The sequence below is a fragment of the Styela clava genome, chromosome 13 (genome assembly GCF_964204865.1).
Source record: "Styela clava chromosome 13, kaStyClav1.hap1.2, whole genome shotgun sequence".
Lineage (NCBI taxonomy): Eukaryota > Metazoa > Chordata > Ascidiacea > Stolidobranchia > Styelidae > Styela > Styela clava.
Window position 1 is genome coordinate 1,629,131 of NC_135262.1, and position 20,879 is coordinate 1,650,009.

Consider the following 20,879-nt stretch of genomic DNA (forward strand, 5'->3'; position numbering starts at 1 on the left):
TGGAAAAAAAAACTTAACGGGTTATCTCATCTGCCACATGAAGAAATCCCGTCTATCTATAACAGACAGATGGTGAAAGTAGCAGTTGACTCGATGACCTCGCAGTCCTTTCATGTCTTCTCGAGAAAGTGAAATAAACTGAAAACTAATATAAACTTAACTACCAAAGCTAAATTGACCGAACGATGCAAGAGCTTGAAAGTTACAACCGACATTCTATTATGACTTCAACAGCACGAGTACCATTATGCCGTCCCAGATAACACATAGTGAGTCACAATTATTTGGCTTCAATGTTAACTTGGGTCGTTTAAGTCCGTGTCTCTCTGAAAATAAATTAATGTGACTGCCTTTGTTCATTTAAAACGTTTTGCCGCTTCGTTTAAAACGTTTTGCCACATTTTGCCGCCCTCCAGCAACGTACGGATCCAATGGGTAGTTGGAGTAACGTGATTACTCCATAATCATCGATTTGCGCTTGATCTGTACAATCCGCATGCATGTAATGAAAGGAAGTATATACACTATGCGATTTTAAGAGTTTTCCTGAACACTAACACGAATGTATTGGCACTCACTCACAAAAGCGATATCACGTCTATAATGATTATCGAATAGTGTCGTATATTTTCAAGAAAAAGAAATAAAACAGTCTATTAAGGACAAAACTTCCCTAAAGAAAAATCTCACTAATTATTTCTGTTGGTTGAGAATTTCCGCTTTCTTTTCTTCCGCTTCCTTTCCCGGGGACCAGTTCACGATAAGAAACTAAAAAAAACGTATATTAAAACTTTTCGCTCATATTGTTGTCGTTTGGACAAGAAAACCTCATATTTAACTCGTACTGAAATTTCCATTAACTACAAAGCCACGAGTTTTTAAATAATTTATATGAAAAAAGTGATTTGATTTATTCTGTCAACACTTCAACGTCTGTTTGTCCTTGATGTTACGCACAAAAGGTATGCTCTCTACATATCAATTAAACAAAGTGAAAAGTTAATAAATAAATGTTTGGCTAATCGTAGATCACTAGTTAGTTATCTTTCCATCTATATTCAGTTGTCTGAGCTTTTGCATACATATAATGGCTTCTGCCCTATTTTTCATAGTGATGTAGGCCGATCCACCAACAATCTGAAAAAGTGATAACAAATGTGAAAATGCTGAAAAAAAAGTAGACAAAAATAAGTATTTTGAAACGTATAAAACATATCACACGCGTATTAGACCCTCAACATTGAGTTTATAAAAAAGTAATTCCGACTTCTGAATCATGACAGAGAATAATTCCATCTTGGTCACTACGGAATTTGCAGAAAACAGATATTTATACCATAAACGAAGGAAAATTATTTTAACCCCCAACTCAATGACTTTAAAACCTTTTTAGAAAAGCTATTTTATTACCATTTCAGATTTTAAATTATGACACAGACAATTGCCTTCATGTGGTTGTAAAATACCATTCCAGTATCAACACGGGGAACTAGGGCTTGATAGAGCTGATTAAAGCTTCAATATACGCTTTCACGTTTTGATGACTAATGCGTTGTCTGACACTATCAAAATCTTGAATATATATCAGCTTCTTGATGAGAGACTTGTTAGGACTAATGGTTAAATCGTCAGAACTAAATATGTTGTCCTCGTAGGTTAAATATCTCAGGTTTATATTCCGTGCTTTCCAACTCAAAATAAATCCCTAAATGAATTAGGTTGCAATGCCAAACCAATAGATTTAGATCGATGCATATCATTGGTTATGCCGATTATACAAGCTATTGTACGTAAAAAATATCTCACAATTCCAGTTTCAATTTCCCCGTACTTTGAACTTCAGCCTGCAGTTCTGGATTAAAATCATTTGCCGTTTGCCGGATGCGAAATGTTTTTGAATAAACTGTATAATAAGAATATTTTTAGAAAAGTATCTGTGCAATGAAAGATTTTACTTAAACTCAAAAAAAAAAATTTTTTTTGAATCTGCATTGGCAGTCAAAATTCTGTCAACTTCCTCAGTCAGGGGTTGGTTTGTAAATGATATGTAGTTCGCAGTGGAGTGAAAATTTTCTGACGGTACCTACATATCTAACATTGCTTCGGTCCGCTCTGACATAGTTCAGAAAATAAACTCATTTATTTATAAATGCTTGTAAGCTACTTGCTTTAAGCAAGGTTTCTTTAAAATGACAGAATTATGTATAAGTGAATAAACAAACAAATCAATTGAACTCACGACTAACAAACCCATCATTGGTTGGTGTCAACTATACATTCTCATGTTCAGTGTGTTGGACACGGTCTATCGAAGAAGATCTGAGGCGATTCATATATTGAGAATTATATATTTTACCTTATCATGCAACAATCCATACGCGTTCGTGAACATAAACAAAACATTGCTCAGTATGACGAATAAGAAGATTATTTTAATGCGATGTAAAAGCGAGCTTGTGTTGGGGTTTATATATACGTTATTGTTGGATGCTGCAGATATATATGTATAACCTACATGTGAACTTTTACGATGCTCGTTTGTATGAATTTAATTCATTGATTCGAAAGCTAAAAGTAATTAATTTTATCATTTGACGCCCACATACGTTATTGTTTTTTGAGATTATTAGCTTATCAAATCACACAGTGCGGCTTAGGAATGTGATCTTCTTGAAAAGATGTCACTATGCTTAGGAATGTTATAGCGACTTTTATGCTATGTTGGTACAATATTTTGATATTCATGAACGTATGACGATATGCTTCAAAAGGTCACTTAATGTGACATGGAATTTTTTGCTATGTTCGTGCAATAATATTTAGTACCTCTAGTTGATAAATATTGAGAATTTAAAGTCTGGAATAGATGAGATTAGGTTGTGACGTCCAACAGAGGCAGGACGGATGGCTCCATTTTGTACAATTTCAATTCGATGTACAGAGTTTTTCGGCTGACTTGCAAGAATGCCATATTGATGTGATTATTGTACATATGATGGTTAACCATGTTTATGTAAAGTTATCACAGATGCAAAATGCCGGAGCTTGTGAGTTGTTCCAACTTACTTACATAATTTAACAGTAAAATTAAATTTTATTTATGCCAATAATCGGATATTTATAGGGACTTATATTTCATAATCTGGCGTTGAAAAATGAAATTGTCAGATTGATTTGCGTTTTAAATTTGTCTAGTGAAATACCCATAATTTTGTATTTGTTGATGATTGTTGTTGATCAATTATAGCCTTTGGTCACTTTTAAAACCCCAAGGGTCGCTTTTGATTGATTTAAGAGCTTGTAGAGATTTGCCCCTTAACGCAATTCATCAGTAAAGAAATTTTGAGAACAACAATGAACATTAGCAATGTCATTAATTAAGACAAGGGGTAATAGACGGCCCAATATATGTGGAACCCATCTAGTCACAGATAGATACCAGAAAAAATGATTCCTACTTCAACATGTTAATTTTCATCACTCAAGTAACTAAAGAGTTTATTGGGTATTCCTTCGATACCATAATTCTACGACGTGAGAATTATGAGATCCTGATTAACATTGACGAAGGCCATTTTAAGATTTGTCAATAAATATTTACGTTTCTATAAAATTGCAATACCCTTATTGATAATATTGAAAACAAAATTGGTGATTGTTTTCTACATCATGTTTTGGTAAAAATGTTATTAATCTAGTTTGTATAAGACGTTCAAACATCATATTGAAATGCTCTATTGGCTTAAAATTTGACCTAAATTTTACGAGATCAACACGCATTGAATTCTTATTAATTTCACCAGGGTGCACAAAATTGGTTTAGCAATGGCAAACATGAAAAAATTCAAGTTATTCAATAACATGTAGCTTATTACATACCGACAGATAAGTGACCACTTACATGATGTAAACGGCGCAATAAAAAAGAAACTCAAAAATAGATCTGAAACAACTTACGATATGGACCTTTCCCCGAGCATCGACTTCCTTGTTTACTTCGTGACATTGGCCAATCAGCAAGATGAAAAAAGTGACGTAACAATGCCCCCTTTTTGCATCCGCTCAGACACTTTTCTCACTCAGACAGATTTTCAAGCGTGGTTGTAAACATTACCTCGTTTTCGCGTTTTTGAACTCTATTCGTTAGTTTTCAGTTGTGTTTCGGAAACTTAAATAAAAATCAGATAATTCAATGATCACTCTGTCTTCCTAGGAGTTTTAATTTAATTGCAGTAATAAAAATTAGTGTAGAAATAGCTGTGATAGACTAGCCTGAAATTCTTTACCGGTACTTTGAAAAAACCGATTTGTTGTGTGCAATGAATCATAATGATGGTTTGAAACACATACCCCATTTTACAGGCGCCAACTCGCAAAAGCACTCCTAAAATAGCACTGCAAATTTTGCAATGGTAAAGTATAGGAAAAATTTTCCGAGGGTCAAAGGTCGGGGAAAGGTCCATAGTTCGGTTATCTTGAGATTCGCTGGGGTTGTAGTGGAATGACGGCTGAGCGTAAAATCTGCATTCCTGAGATTGAAAATTGTAAATAAATTACAGTAAGGTAAAAAAAATTATATGTATTTTAAAATAAATACAAACCTTCGCAAATGCATCCGAGAAGAAGTCAGAAAGTTGACGATAAGTTTCGGGTAGACCCTCATGCTTAGGAGGTATAATCGATGCTGGATCGAAAGGGATAAAGTTGCTCCCTATTAAGCTAAGTTGATGCAGTATCTCGGAAGGAAAAAACTTCTTCCAAAGCTTCAGAACTTTAACTCTACAAAACCCCAGGTAACACGGGTGTCACCGTGTTCTGAAACCTAGACTGCACACGCACGTGTACTCGATTGTGGAAAGTAACTCCCACAATGCAAAGGGCTGTACACCTGGTATTTAACACTTGGTGGCGCACTGATTCCGGAGGCGTGGTCTTTTTACCACCTGTCTGAAAGAACGTCACATGTACCCCTTGGGTGAAAAAGTTTGGAGCAATTATTTGAAAATTTAAAGTAAGATATAATTTTAAAAATTACCGTATTTTAATTCAGAAACAGTTTATTTTAGTTTGGTACTTTTTATTAAATGTAAATGCATACACTCAATTTCTCTTGACGCTGATAAAAATTTGTGGTGACACGGGTGTCACTGCGGGTACTTGAACATATGCATTTTCATGAAAAGTTTTGCACTTACGGAGTCTCTTTTAGGATTTTATGGCCGTAATTTTAAGAATTTATTCAGCTTGTGGAGCGTGCAAGTTTTAAGAGCATCAATAAGTAACGTGAAGCAATTTCAGATAATGGCATTGAGGCAGGTTGGCTGTAGAAGGAGACTCAGTCTTGAAGATGTACTCACTATTTGGGATTGTGACAAGAGCGATAATGACGATGGGAGTAATAGTGATTCAGATGAGGATTATGCAGGAAGTAGAAATAAGTTGGCAGGAGGATCAGAGGTCGGAATCCAGATAATAATGTTGTCAATACTGAGATTGAATTTTTTCGATAATGCTAATATTTGTCAATTATTTTCGTAGTCGCGTTTTTATTGCTGTGACTTATCGCGGTAACTCGTGCTGCCATTCTTCTTGATTTCATATGAAATCGTGATATCCAATGCTATGAACAATTTGAAAAACGTATTTACGTTATTTCACACCATGCATCAAAATGGTAATAGCTGATAGTGATAGACTATACTATATGTTAATATTTTTCTGTTACTATCAGTGGGGGCAGTGGCGTAACAACGCAATGTGGCTCCCCTGGATCTTGGCACAAAATGCCGCCCCCTAAACACCATCGTAAAAGCTGAATAAAATTCCACACAAAAATTAAAGCAGTAATTGTTAAATTTTATTGATAGTTCCAAATTCAATCTAGTTTTCATTGAAGCAAACTCAGAAATTATATCGTCAAAAGATAATGCTTCGACTAAATCACTTTCAATAGACAGTATCGCTACCGCAGACAGCCTGCTTTCTCCCATAGTCGATCTCAAGTAAGATTTTATCAACTCAAGTTTTGAAAAACTTCTTTCGCAGGCAACAGTGAGGTAAAGCCTAAGGCTCATAAATAAATAAGGTGTTGATTCACATAAACGATGTTTGCTTAACCACTGCAGAACGTCCAGCGCTGTAGCGTCATTTTTAAATGTAAAACCACCTGATTGTACTAGTCGATTAAACCTAGAGATTTCTAGTCTTAACTCGATAAAATTTACGTCATCAGCATATATTTTCCCATATCTATTTCGATACTGTCACTTCGCAACAAGGAGTGAAACGCTTTTCCGCCACACTCCGAAACCGGTCCATAGCTTCTAACATGCATCTTTTGACTTCCTCAACAGCCGAGAGACCTACGTTTTCTGCATATTCGCCAGGCATACTTTTCTTCTTTCCGACCCGTCTCTCTTCAATCGGTATTTCTTGATCTTTGCAGATCTTGATCGCTCTTTCAATGCATTGCTTTATCACTGCATTGCGCTTATTGTTCAAAAAAACAATGAATGCTTTCATCTTGTGGGTACATTCTTCCAGAGACAGACCTTTCCGCTGTAAAAATTCTGTCATGAGATTCTCTTAGGACTTCCAACCAGAATTGTGAAAACGAAACGAAGAAAAAACGCTGAATCGCATCCAAGATTCCACAAAGTTTGTTTAATGCACCAACAACGTCAATGAAATATTGCTGAAGCGCCTACACAGCTTCGTAATGCGCACTCCATCGTGTGTCAATCACCCGTTTTACCACATTTGGCACATACTTTAGCAATACTTTCCATCTGTGAGTAGAAGCAGAAAAAAAAGGAGTAAATCCTTTCCACAACAGCAAAAAATGTTTTAGAAACTTCCGACGATCCCACTGCGTGAACTCCTGCAAGGTTAAGTGAGTGGTTTCCACATGGGATAAACAAGGCCTTAGAATTAATATCTTTTATTTTGCATTGCACTCCAGTACGAATTCTCGTCATGGTGGAAGCATTGTCGTATGCTTTGCCTCTACACAACATCATGTCTAAGCCATTTTGCCGAAGCTCATTCAGAATAATCTTGGTCATTTCGTATGCACTTTTTCCGTGCAGTGGAAAGAAATTCAGAAAGGATTCTTTTATTTGTAAGAAGCTCGATTAATTCATTTTGGATAGCTGGTTAAAGGTACGTTGCCATGACCTTTCTAGAGAGTTGGGTACCAAAAATGTGTTCGTCAATGACTGTACTTTAATTTGCAAGGAGTTTTAACGTTCCAAGAAAATTCCCCTGGTTCCTTGAACTGAACTATGACTGCGATTACGCTTTGCAAGATTTCTCTTTCATCTATTTTGTAACTTATTTATAAGAATTATTTATAAGAATTTGCATTTATTTGTCAATTGTTTGATGAACCTGAAGCCTCAGTGCGAGCTCATTCCATTTATCAAAGCACTGTTTGTGAACTTTTTAACTGAATTTTCGTTACTAGAAATGAGCGGATTAAGATGCCAAAAATTTACAAAAGGTTTGAAAGCAAATGAAGAATTATCAATTCTCGATTGAAATAACCTGCAACAGAAACAATATAATCCTGAGTGGCTATTCGAATATAGGAACCATGATCTGAGAACTTCATCACCATTCTTTATCGTCTTAGGGATAATTTCTCTTTGTTTCCTTCTTTAATTACTCGAATAGCCCTTCTTTATTTTGAAACCTTTCGGGCCCTGATTTGATCTTCTAAACTCTCATGTCATGAGTTAATACTTCCGGCCAAGTAGCCACATCGTTATGAAAATAATAGACATTATCTGTTTTATCTTTATCTGAAAGTGTTACATCCACAGGCTGATGCTTTCAAGTTTTGATGACTAATGCGTTGTCTGACACTATCAAAATCTTGAATATATATCAGCTTCTTGATGAGAGACTTGTTAGGACTAATGGGTAAATAGTCAGAACTAAATATGTTGTTCTCGTGGGTTAAAAAATCTCAGGTTTAGGCCTAACTATCTGTTTAACATATGTATGAGCGCCTACATAGCCGAATTTGCCTGACCGATTCCAGAAAATTCTTCCCAACTGGCTGCCAGCAACAGAGTAAAAAACTTAAAATATATAAATGTATTGAAAATTGACTGTAACCCTTATGCCAAATGGTAGGTTCAATACTTATAATTCAGAAATGCTCTCATTCAATTACTACAACGGATCTCTCTGTTGTTAATACAGCTTCCAACTTCAATAGTCACTTTTACAGTATCCATTAAACGCTACACTTTCAAACAATGATTTCGATAACGCAATGAAATTTAGGACAACACCGCATGATATATGTAGCATTTTGTATTCTTTACTATTGAACGTATCAAACAGTGGAATGCAGTAAAAGAGATCGAGAAAGTTTTTTAACGATCGTTAACTAAGAATACGTAACATGCAGCTTTACTAATGCCATTTCAAACCATTAGGTAAGTTTTGAAGCAATTGACACCGTAACGAGAATCGCAGTATTCGTGATTGCATCCAGGTATGAAACTGACAGAAATAACGTTAATTCTGTCAATTGCCATGCAGAAGCTTGCGAAGTCGCCGCTACCTATCAAACCTTGTGGTATTACTTCAGGTAACGGTTGCCGCGGCGAAGAATCAGGAAATAACGGATGCTCCGTCGTGATAATTGGTAAATCGTTCCATTCACTGTCGCACTGGGGTTCGAGAACAGTAACCGCCCCTCCGATGGACAGCCTGTTCTCAACATGTAATATGCGAGCTGCTTCGTCCTGTCTAATTATGAGGACAGACATTGACGTGCCAAAACGTATAAACAGAATTCTATAATACGTCGCAGAAACATTATATTCAGCTTTTGTTTTTATCCTTGTTAAAATTTTAGTTGATTGAGGAGTTGCTCGTTTTATATGCAGAAGATGCCCTGTTATCTTACGTCTTCTCCTTCTGTCTCCGTTCAAAACCGTGACGAGTTCAACTTCCAGATATTGCCTGTTCACAATCCTTTGCACATGTTCAAATCCTTTGCCCAGGATTTCCAAAAGAACATTTGACATTATTAATGCTATTTATTTAAAATATTCACGAAAATAAGTAGCTGCCTCTGTAACATCAAGCACAACTTTGACTATAACGCAACATGTATCATAAAAAATATTAGAGTAATAACAAAAAATTACTGCATCTCCACCGCATTTCAATATTCATGTACAACTTGGTGTGAATACTATAAATGCTCTAACAACCTTTTTCTGACAGATATGATCGTTTCCATAACCGGATAGGTATATTAGTGATACAAAAAATTGTTTTGTAGTTTCAAATCAGCACTGTCTTTCCCAACACCACTTATATCCGAAATATATTGTAATAAATAATCGCAATATATACAGACTTATATATCCAACATTAATCCCATAAGAATGCGAATATAAACGAAGACAAAAATGTATCAAAAACTTATCGTTTTCCAAGTAGAAAAACGAATAATGCAGTTCACAACGTAAGTACACAACATGGCGTAATTGAAACAATGGAATCGCAGGATATCGCAAGTCGGTTACCTCAAAATATTATCTTACACATAATTCTCATTGTTAGCGGCAGCGATTAAATGTTTGCACATTTCAACCACAAAGGTCTAATTCTTTGCACTAGCTCGCGTTCCCGTTATATTTTTTGATTCATCTACTGATCTAATAAAAAAATCCGTGATAACATTTCATTTCATTTTTTATTGTTCATTATAACGTCAAATATTAAATAATGTGTCTGAAACCCCGGACATTAGGTTCGTAAAAATATAGGACAAATCTGCAGTGCCCGACTGGAATTTGAAAGAGACATTTTGAATCGGACTCCAACAAAGAAGATGTCATGTACTTGCAACCACAGGGCGTCAGGTTGAGCGGCCCTCTCTTAAATGAGGAAGGGGCGGAAGCAGACTTTAATACTGTTGGTATTCATGATACAGAAAGCGACGAGGATCCGGAATATGTTTTTGATTTTTACAACATCAACGAAATATGGATGAAGACGTATTTGAAGACTTGCATCCGCTTCATACGCTTCCAACTAATGCACCAATGCATCTGACCAATAATTCGGAATCTTACCAATCGCATTATTTATTAAACGACTGCTGTAATGTACCTCAAAGGCGGAGACATAAGGAAGCAGGGGCGATCCAACAAAATTTTTCACAACATTTCGTTGCAAAAAGTGGATCACCTGCTTTTTCCCTTTCCCATGCAGTTTTTGGCGGCGAAAGATCACTTGGGTCTGAAAAGGATCTAATTAAAATTAGAATACGCCACCACGATTTGTCTGCGGCCGTGCACCATTCAAGCCTTCATTACCACTTTGACCTGCTGCTAAATGACTGTTTGAACGGCCAATCCTCTGCTATGGTTGCAAAAAAAGAGTTAGAACATTTGGCAGAGAAAAACACTCTTTACTATATGGCGGAAGATGTCGCTCTGCCTCACGGAGACTACGAATCTAACCTTAAACTCAGAGAACTTTCCGCACTAACGAAACTGCATCCATGGAAGTATTGGATGACTATGACGTGCAACGAATCCGTGTCACCAGGCATACGGTGCATATTTGAAGGCATTAGGCAGATGTGTGATAGCCCCGACGACTACCGGCGTATTTATGCCGCCAACATCGAAGTCATCAACCGTTCATGAATACGCTTTGTAGCAGCTTTTCTTAACTACATGGTCAAAAGTCCTGATCAAGTTATGGGACCGATACCTCATATCTTCGCTCGATTTGAGTTCCAGTCTCATGAGTCGGCTGGTAACAAAGCACATGTTCACATTGGTGTTTCTCCACATCCAGAGCCGACTGAGGAAACTTTGAGTCAAATATCTTGCAATCCTGATACCGTTTTTAACGATGATGGATTTGGTGTTGACTATAAATCGCTGTTATTCAAGAGAATAGTAGAGAACTTTTTCGACTATGAAAACTTGAAACAATTGTATGAGATGTTGTCAACGCACAATTGCAGCAGAGCCGGCGAACGCCGCAAAAAAGAAGAAATGCTGAAGGTTCTTTTATTTGCCGAGTGCGAGACATCCCAATGGACACGACTACCACTTCGAAAGGAAAGAGAATATGTTTTCAGAAGATGTGTTAAACGGAATGTTGAAGATAAATTTTGAAGAAAAGTACCAGCAGAGAGACGAAGACGGCAAAATTGGGGACAAAATAACAATGACAGACTCCATGGCGGACGACACCACTACCCAACCAGGAATCCACCTGGCAGTACATATTTACCAACAATGCCACTGATACAATGGGCCTTGCGATCATGCTTCAATGTAGCTGTCTGTGATTTGCGATTTTCAAATGCATACCTATTAAAGTACTCTTGTGGCAAAGAATCACATGGAGGTAAAAATCAAATGAAAGGGACCAAAGTTCGCGATGTCGTTTCAGTGCTTGATTGCGAAAACTAAAATTTTAAGATAACTGGCGAACGTATTGCATCGCAAAAAAAACAAAAACTTAAGAAAGATTCTTTTTGTGTAACGGAAATTGGACTTTACGAAATTGCCACTTTCTTGAATAACTCTCCATACACGTTCACAACGGCTCACTTTGTGCATGTCAATACCCACCCACCGGAGTACGGAATTTGGAGGGTGGATCATAAAAACGGCAACAAATCTGATTTCTACGGCTGCACGGGTGATTTCAATGTTTTGGATCATAAAAACGGCAACAAATCTGATTTCTACGGCTGCACGGGTGATTTCAATGTTTTTATTGAATCTCGAAAAAAAATTTTGTTCCAAAATGGCGCCAGTTCATTGTCAATCAAGCAAAGCATGTCGGAGATTATCAAAATTCATCACTCCGTTACGGCAATACCGCTTCAATATTCGACCGCCTGAAACACTTGCTGTCACACGTTTACTGCGATACCATGAAATTTTCGTGTCATGGGCATGATCGGAAAAATCAATTCAATCACTTATCAGCGGAATTTATTTTCTAGCAGCCGTCAGTCACGGACCAGTGATTTTAGGCCATTTCTCGAGAACGGTAATAGATGGAGGTCTTATATTTGAGTAATACAAGGTAGTTGTAGTAAAGTTTATGCCTATAAAATTTCGTCACGGTCGAGTGATCACGGACCTCAAAATTAATGAAAATAGACTCCTGTCCATACGGATAAAACTGTTTATGTTAGGGGGTGTCAGTGGCGTCGGTCGGATCATGCCGCGATCCGTCCGACGCAAAGGATGGCGGCCCGAGCGTCGTAGACACAACCGGCCTGGGCCGAACCGACTATTTGTGCGCCCGCGGCCCCCTCGTCGTGTGCCGCAGGCAGACGTCTACCCTGGATTAAAATCATTTGCCGGATGCGAAATGTTTTCGTGATCAATTTCAGTGATTACCTCGTTGTCGTTTTGCTCGAGGTCCACTTCTTCTTCCATTTCAATTTGAGGTAGCGATTTACTGTGACTGCTAACCTCTTCTGTTTCTTTGACAGAGGCAATTTTGACAAACTTCAAAATGGCTCCTTCTTTCTTTTTTAGTTTCTCTTCTCTAACTTTTTTTTTTTCAGAAAAGTGCTACACTTTCTCTCTTACTCTCTTCATAGTAAAAAGTTAACTTAAAAATTTGCAACTTAAAAATCTTGTTCTGGAATCTGCAGCACAAAAGTTAAAAAAACGTAATTGTGAATTTGATGAGCTAAGCTAAGTGATATATTTCAGACCTGAAACTTTAAACCTTTCACGAATTCCCTGGGTCGATCGATGTATGCTAAAGTATTTAAAAATGGCAATCTCAGGTTCCCTGCATGGCGCTCAGTAAGTCCGTGACCTTGGAAAAAAAAACTTAACGGGTTATCTCATCTGCCACATGAAGAAATCCCGTCTATCTACTACAGACAGATGGTGAAAGTAGCAGTTGACTCGATGGCCTCACAGTCCTTACCTGTCTTCTCGAGAAAGTGACTTAAACTGAAAACTAATATAAACTTAACTACCAAAGCTAAATTGACCGAACGATGCAAGAGCTTGAAAGTTACAACCGACATTCTATTATGACTTCAACAGCACGAGTACCATTATGCTGTTCAAGATAACACATAGTGAGTCACAATTATCTGGCTTCAATGTTAACTTGGGTCGTTTAAGTCCGTGTATCTCTGAAAATAAATTAATGCGACTGCCGTTGTTCATTTAAAACGTTTTGCCGCTTCGTTTAAAATGTTTTGCAACATTTTGCCGCCCTCCAGCAACGTGCCGATCCAATGGGTAGTTACGCCACTGAGTTGGAGTAACGCGAGTACTCCATAATCATCGATTTGCGCTTGATCTGTACAATCCGCATGCATGTAATGAAAGGAAGTATTTACACTATGAGTTTTCCTGAACACTAACACGAATGTATTGGCACTCACTCACAAAAACGATATCACGTCTATAATGATTATCGAATAGTGTCGTATATTTTCAAGAAAAAGAAATAAAACAGTCTATTAAGGACAAAACTTCCCTAAAAAAATCTCACTATTGATTTCTGTTAGTTGAGAATGGATGCGAGGCATTGATTGTCCCCGACGACGAGCTGATTGTCGAAACTGGAATATCATAAACCACTTTTTCCTCAAACCAAAACTCTTTGAACTTTTCTTCCGCTTCCTTTCCCGGAGACCAGTTCACTATAAGAAACCAAAAAAAGCATTAAAACATTTTTTTTTATATTAAAACTTTTTGCTCATATTGTTGTCGTTTGGACCCCATATATGAGAAAACCTCATATTTGACTCTTACTGAAAAATAATTTCCAAACTTTCAAAAACCTTTATATATATTACATTATTACAGGTACTATATTTCTCCCTTTAACTACAACGCCACGAGTTTTTAAATACCTTATATGAAAAAGGTGGTTTAATATATTCTGTCAACACTTCAACGTCTGTTTGTCCTTGATGTTACGCACAAAAGCTCTCTACATATCAATTAAACAAAGTAAAAGATAATAAATAACTGTTTGGCTAATCGTAGATCACTAGTAGTTACCTTTTCATCTATATTTAGTTGTCTCAGCTTTTGCATAGATATAAGAGCTTCTGCCCTATTTTTCATAGTTGTGTAGGCCGCTCTACCAACAATCTGAAAAAGTGATAACAAATGGGAAAATGCTGGAAAACAGTAGACAAAAAAAAGTATTTTTAAAACGTATAAAAAATATTAAACGCGTATTCGACCCCCAACATCGAGTTTATATAAAAATAATCCCGACTTCTGAATCATGACAGAGAATAATTCGATCTTGGTCACTATGGAATTTGTTGCAGAAAACAGATATTTACACCATAAACGAAAGAAAAAATTTTTAACCCCCAACTTAATGATTTTAAAACTTTTTTGGAAAAGCTATTTTATTACCATTTTAAATTATGACACAGACAATTGCCTCCATGTGGTTGTAAAATACCATTCCAGTATCAACACGCGGAACTAGGTCTTGATAGAGCTGATTAAAGCTTCAATATACGCTTTCTAGTTTTGATGACTAATGCGTTGTCTAACACTATCAAAATCTTGAATATATATCAGCTTCTTGATGAGAGACTTGTTGAGACTAATGGTTAAATGGTCAGAACTAGATATGTTGTTCTCGTAGGTTAAAAATCTCAGGTTTATATTCTGTGCTTTCCACCTCAAAATAAATCCCTTTATGAATTAGGTTGCAATGCCAAACCAATAGATTTAGATCGATGCATATCATTGGTTATGTCGATTATACAAGCTATTGTACGTAAAAAAATATCACTCACAATTCCAGTTTCAATTTCCCCGTACTTTCGAACTTCAGCCTACAGTTCTGGATTAAAATCATTTGCCGTTTGCCGGATGCGAAATGTTTTTGAATAAACTGTATAATAAGAATATTTTTAGAAAAGTATCTGTGCAATGAAAGATTACTACAACTAAAAAAAAACATTCTAATCTGCATAGGCAATCAAAATTCTGTCAACTCCCAAAGACAAGGGTTGGTTTGTAAATAATATGTAGTTCGCAGTGGAGTGAAAATTTTCTAACGGTACCTACATATCTAACATTTCTTTGATTGAATTTAAAAAAATCTTTACGCAGGCCACTGGTCCGCTCTGACATAGTTCAGAAAATAAACTCATTCATTTCTAAATGCTTGTAAGCTACTTGTCTTAAGCAAGATTTCTTTAAAATGACAAAATTATGTATAAGTGAATAAACAAACAAATCAATTGAACTCACGACAAACAAATCCATCATTGGTTGGTGTTTTCATGTTCAGTGTGTTGGACACGGTCTACCGAAGAAGATCCGAGGCGATTCATATATTGAGAATTATATATTTTACCTTATCATGCATTAAATCATACGCGTTCATGAACATAAACAAAACATTGCCCAGTATGACGAATAAGCAGATTATTTTAATGCGATGTAAAAGCGAGATTATGTTGGAGTTTATATATACGTTATTGTTGGATGCTGCAGACATATATGTATAACCAACATGTGAACTTTTACGTTGCTCGTTTGTATGAATATGAATTTAAATCATTGATTCGAAAGCTAAAAGTTATTAATTTTATCTTTTGACGCCCACATACGTTATTAAATTGTTTTTGAGAATTATTAGCTTATCAAGTCATACAGTGCGGCTTGGGAATCTGATCTTCTTGAATAAATGTCACTATGCTTAGGACTGTTATAAGTAAATGTGATAAAGACGTATATGCTATGTTGGTACAATAATTTGATATTCATGAACGAATGCCGATATGTTTTAATCACTTAATGTGACATGGATTTTTTTGCTATGTTTGTGCAATAATATTTAGTACCTCTAGTTGATAAATATTGAGAATTTAAAGTCTGGAATAGATGAGATCAAGTTGTGACGTCCAACAGAGGCAGGACGGATGGCTCTATTTTGTACAATTTCAATTCGAAGTACAGAGTTTTTCGGCTGACTTACATAATTTAACAGTTAAATTAAATTTTCAGATATTTATAGGGACTTATATTTCATAATCTGGCGTTGAAAAATAAAATTGTCAGATTTCTTTGTGTTTTAAATTTGTCTAGTGAAACACGCATAATTTTGTATTTGTTGATGATTGTTGTTGATCAATTAGCCTTTGGTCACTTTTAAAACCCCAAGGGTCGCTTTCGATTGATTTAAGAGCTTGTAGAGATTTGCCCCTAACGCAATTCACCAGTAAAGAAATTTTGAGAAGAACGATGAACATTAGCAATGTCATTAATTAAGACAAAGGATGATAGACGGCCCAATATATGTGGAACCCATCTAGATAGATACCAGAAAAAATGATTCCTACTTCAACATGTTAATTTACATCACTCAAGTAACTAGAAAGTTTATTGGGTATTCCTCGGATACCATAATTCTACGACTTGTGAATTATGAGATCCTGATTAACATTTTCAAAGGCCATTTTAAGATTTGTCAATAAATATTTTCGTTTCTACAAAATTGCAATACCCTAAAATGATAATATTGAAAACAAAATTGGTGATTGTTTTCTACATCATTTTTTGGTAAAAATGTTATTAATTTAGTTTGTAAAAGACGTTCAAACGTCATATTGAAATGCCCTATTGACTTAAAATTTGACCTAAATTTTACGAGATCAACACGCATTGAATTCTTATTAATTTCACCAGGGTGCACAAAATTGGTTTAGCAATGGCAAACTTGAGAAATTCAAGTTATTCAATACCATGTAGCTTATTTCATACCGACAGATCAGTGACCACTTACATGATGCAAACGGCGCAATAAAAAAGAACCTTAAAAATAGATCTGAAACAACTTACGATATAGTTCGGTTATTTTGAGATTCGCTGGGGTTGTAGTGGAATGACGGCTGGGCGTAAAATCTGCATTCCTGAGACTGAAATGGAGTAGGAGGGTGGAAATTGTGAATAAATTACGATAAGTTAAAACAATTTAGATATATTTTAAAATAAATACTAACCTTCGCGAATGCATCCGAGAAGAAGTCAGAAAGTTGAGGACATGTTTCTGGTAGACCCTCATGCTCAGGAGGCATAATCGATGCTGGATTGAAAGGGATAGAGTTGCCCCCTATTAAGCTTAGTTGATGCAGTATCTCGGAATGAAAACACTTCTTTCAAAGCTTCAGAACTCTAACTCTTCAAAACCCCAGGTAACACAGGTGTCACCGTGTTCTGAAACCTAAACTACACACGCACGTGTACTCGATTGTGGGAAGTAACTCCCACAATGCAATGGGCTGTACACCTGATATTTAACACTCGGTGGCGCACTGATTCCGGAGGCGTTGTCTTTTTACCACCTGTCTGAAAGAACGTCAAATGTACCCCTTGGGTGAAGAAGTTTTGAGCAAATATTTGAAAAATTAAAGTAGGATATACTTTTAAACATTACCTTCTTTTAATTTAGAATTAGTTTATTTTAGTTTGGTACCTTTTATGAAATGTAAATGCATGCACTTAGTTTCTCCTGCCGCTTATGAAATTTGTGGTGACACGGTGTCACTGCGGGTACTTGATCATATTCATTTTCATGAAGAGTTTTGCACAAACTGAGTCTCTTTTAGGATTTTATGGCCGTAATTTTAGGAATTTATCCAGCTTGTAGAGCTTGCAGGTTTTGAGAGCATCAATAAGTAAAGTGAGGCAATTTTAAGGCTGAGGCTGTAGAAAGGGACTTATTGTTGGAGATGTATTCACTATTTGTGATTGTGACGAGAGCAATAATGACGATGCGCGTAATAGTGATTCAGATGAGGATTATGTGAGAAGTAGAGATGAGTTGGCAGGAGAATCAGAGGTAGGAATTCAGATAATAAGTTTGTCAATACTGAGACTGACGTAACAAGCACAGCAACTGCATATATATCAAAGTTGACTGGAAGGTGAAACAGCAAAAATGAAATATTTTAAAGTGGTTCAATGAATTTTTACCATCCTCAAACTGGCTATTTAGCAGTATCAACATGCATCAAGAATTTAGTAATTTTATCGTAGGGAGTACATTCTAAATGTTACATAAGCTTCTTCATTCTATTCAGACGGATACCTTGAAATCGTAATTATCTGACGAAGAAAAAAAAGGGCTTTCATACAACTTAAATGACGATTTTTTACACACCAAAGCCCACAATGACATATATGACACTTTTTATTTGGGGAGGAAAAAATTCTAAAAATAATTTTTTGTTCGTTTTAATTAAAAATGTTCAATAAAAGAAAGTAAAATCTTGAATATAAAAATTTTAGCTAAACTCGTTCGCGTGTTGGGTTTTGCAGGGTTAAGGATTTGCAGCTAAAAAGAATAAATAAATGAGTGTGCCACACTTTTCCTTCGTTTTGCTCGATGTATGGGATTGTACAGCTCATGTTTGTTAGAGTTACCTCCTAACTTACTGTTATAAATTGATTTAGAAAGAAATATAATCAATTAGGGAAGGGAATACAAGAGAAAAGTGCAGAAAACGAACTATTGCGTGATTGGGATGGCTTTCGCAAAAATATTTTGTGGCGCAAAGACTTTGCAACTGCTTTACTGTCCGTGTTTTATTTTACATAAGCTTGTGGATCTCTGTTCTCAGCTATGAACTTCATTAGGTATCGTAAGTTGTAATAGAAGTAGTCTAAAACATGAAACCAGTATGTCGTGTATTTTTTTGAAAGTTACAAAATATAAACCCAATGTCCAATCTCTATCAGCGGTAATGCAGCAGTGTAGAATTCTGACTGATACAGAATAAGAAAAGTAATCACATATATTTGCCGGTCTGATATTTTTCCGGATAGTGAATCTGTCTGTACATGTTTAAAGGGGTTGTTATTTTGTATTTTTGCTTTGAAAGTAGCAAAGCATTGTTTTTAATTTTGGTCGGCAAGCGAAAGAATTTTGTTAATAAATTTAGCCAATTTCGGCGCGCAAGCCGAAAAAGGTTGCCCACCCCCGTTTTATACCTTGTACAAAATTGACTCTCTCTACCAGGTTCTATGCTTGCATCCCTGGTTTCAACAGTTCAAATCTTTGTGGTTTCACTAAATCCCCTGAGTAATAAAAAGATTCTCTGATGGCTCGAAAAGGTTACGAATCACTGGTGTGAGAGTTGGCAAAATCGGGGCTTCCAAAACTGCAAGCCCGCGCTCCTTTGATCCTATGCAATTTTTCAAAATAGTGAGATTTATACTTTTTACTAGATTTAATAGTTATGTTTTATTTAAGACTTGTGATTTGAATTTAAAGTATGAAATTTACATTATATATACCGTTAGTACTCTGTGTGTGAAGTTCGAGTATACTTTGCAACCCCAAAACTTGGTTACTTACGTCTCACCTGAGGTGTTGCGACCCCAGTTTGAATAGCTCTGCTCTAAATCGAGAGTTTATCAATTTTCACCATCGGTCTGCATTTGTCTTTAGAAGTTAAATGCACGCTTTTCAAATGTAATACATAACTTCGGAAACCCCGAATATAACACCGAATTCATGGATTTACGAGGATATATATAGTCTATACTTGCCATGGCTTTTATATTTTCTAGCCATTGAAGCTTGATTTAGTCCCGTTCACGCCTTTAGAAATGCTTCAAAGTTATGCAACCATTAATATCTTAATTTTCCTGATGCAGAACTTGAAAGATACGAAAAAATAATGAAGATGCGAAACCGAGGAAAAAGTCTACAGGTAAATAATATTTAAACATTTTAATTGATTTTTCGACATCTATTGATTCCCGTAAACAGTGTGATAATGCTACATATTACTGTCTAGAAGTGATGGGTTATATATTTCATGAACAATTGTAAAAAAACGTCATTGGGTAGTTTCTTGCTATAATAATATTTGTACTCTTGTTATATTCTAAAACGGCGAATAGTATCTAATGAAATTAAACGTCTGCATTTATAAATGTGACTCTAGAGAGAACTCTCATAAGAAGGTGAAATATAACACTTTTGTCAATTGTAATTTACATGATGAGGTGCAACACAATGTAATGACAGATCATTCCAAATAAGTGATATTTCATAAATTTGGGGAAAACTCTGAATTATTGGCAGGGATGTATCTACGCAAAATCGCGGCCATGACAAAGTTCAAAAACACCCCCCTCTTGATCGCTGTGTCCCAATTCCGAGGGCAAGGAGATTTTTATCATATTTCACATTTTTACATTGGTTTCGAGAGCTTTGTACGAATAAACACAATCTAATACACTAAACGGTGATATTCAATTTTTTACTATGTGTTAAACCTTTTTTTTCCAATTTTTATTTTCTTTGTATGTACCTCGCAAATAACAAAGGTAGCCGCAGACTTACTGTTTATCTCTCCACCAATAAATTTTTTTTCGCGTTCAGAATAGTTATTTATATACCTGGGATCTGACTTAGTATACACTTGTGTATATAGTACAACCGGTTAATTATCACTGCACTAAAATTTCATTATAATCATCTAACTAATTGAAATTTGTAGTTTTTGGTGAATTGTGCAACAAATTATCATTATTTGGGTATATTGAGTATAAAATTAAGTTAGAACAGGAAAAAATGCATTTGTTTTGTTCTTCTTTTTGCCATTTTAAGCACCAATGTGCGCTCATTGATTTTTATGTTAAAGCCAGTTTGGACCAGACCAATTTCATTTTGTAGAATCGCGCCCTGAATATTAATCTGCCCAATGAAGCCGTAATTTTACGTTAAAAAGGTAGAAAATAATTGTAATTTCTACAAGTAAGGCAACATTTTTCGCGTGGTGGTTAAAATTTGAACTTCAGATCTGTGTGAAAAAATATCGATCCATCGACAATCCTTTTGGTTTTCTT

At 35.9% G+C, this 20,879-nt stretch overlaps 2 long non-coding RNA genes across 5 annotated transcripts in view; one reads left to right on the forward strand and one right to left on the reverse strand.

Annotated features, from left to right (window-relative positions):
• Positions 1 to 19,727, forward strand: part of LOC120332947 (uncharacterized) — a 30,613-nt gene extending 10,886 nt beyond the window's left edge. The window contains exon 4 of the long non-coding RNA XR_013479899.1: positions 19,680 to 19,727. This is a non-coding gene — a long non-coding RNA (uncharacterized LOC120332947). The remainder of the gene's footprint in view (positions 1 to 19,679) is intronic.
• Positions 1,009 to 17,233, reverse strand: LOC144431268 (uncharacterized). 4 transcript variants are annotated; one of them, XR_013479895.1, is made up of 5 exons: positions 17,021 to 17,233; positions 16,860 to 16,936; positions 2,240 to 2,319; positions 1,807 to 1,903; positions 1,009 to 1,137 (listed from the first exon to the last, which is right to left on the reverse strand). It is a non-coding gene; the product is annotated as an uncharacterized LOC144431268 (long non-coding RNA). The 4 variants fall into 4 exon arrangements; XR_013479894.1 differs by having other exon boundaries at positions 1,807 to 2,319; XR_013479896.1 differs by lacking the exons at positions 1,807 to 1,903; positions 2,240 to 2,319 and adding an exon at positions 14,807 to 14,904 and having other exon boundaries at positions 1,046 to 1,137.
• Positions 19,728 to 20,879: the final 1,152 nt, after the last annotated feature.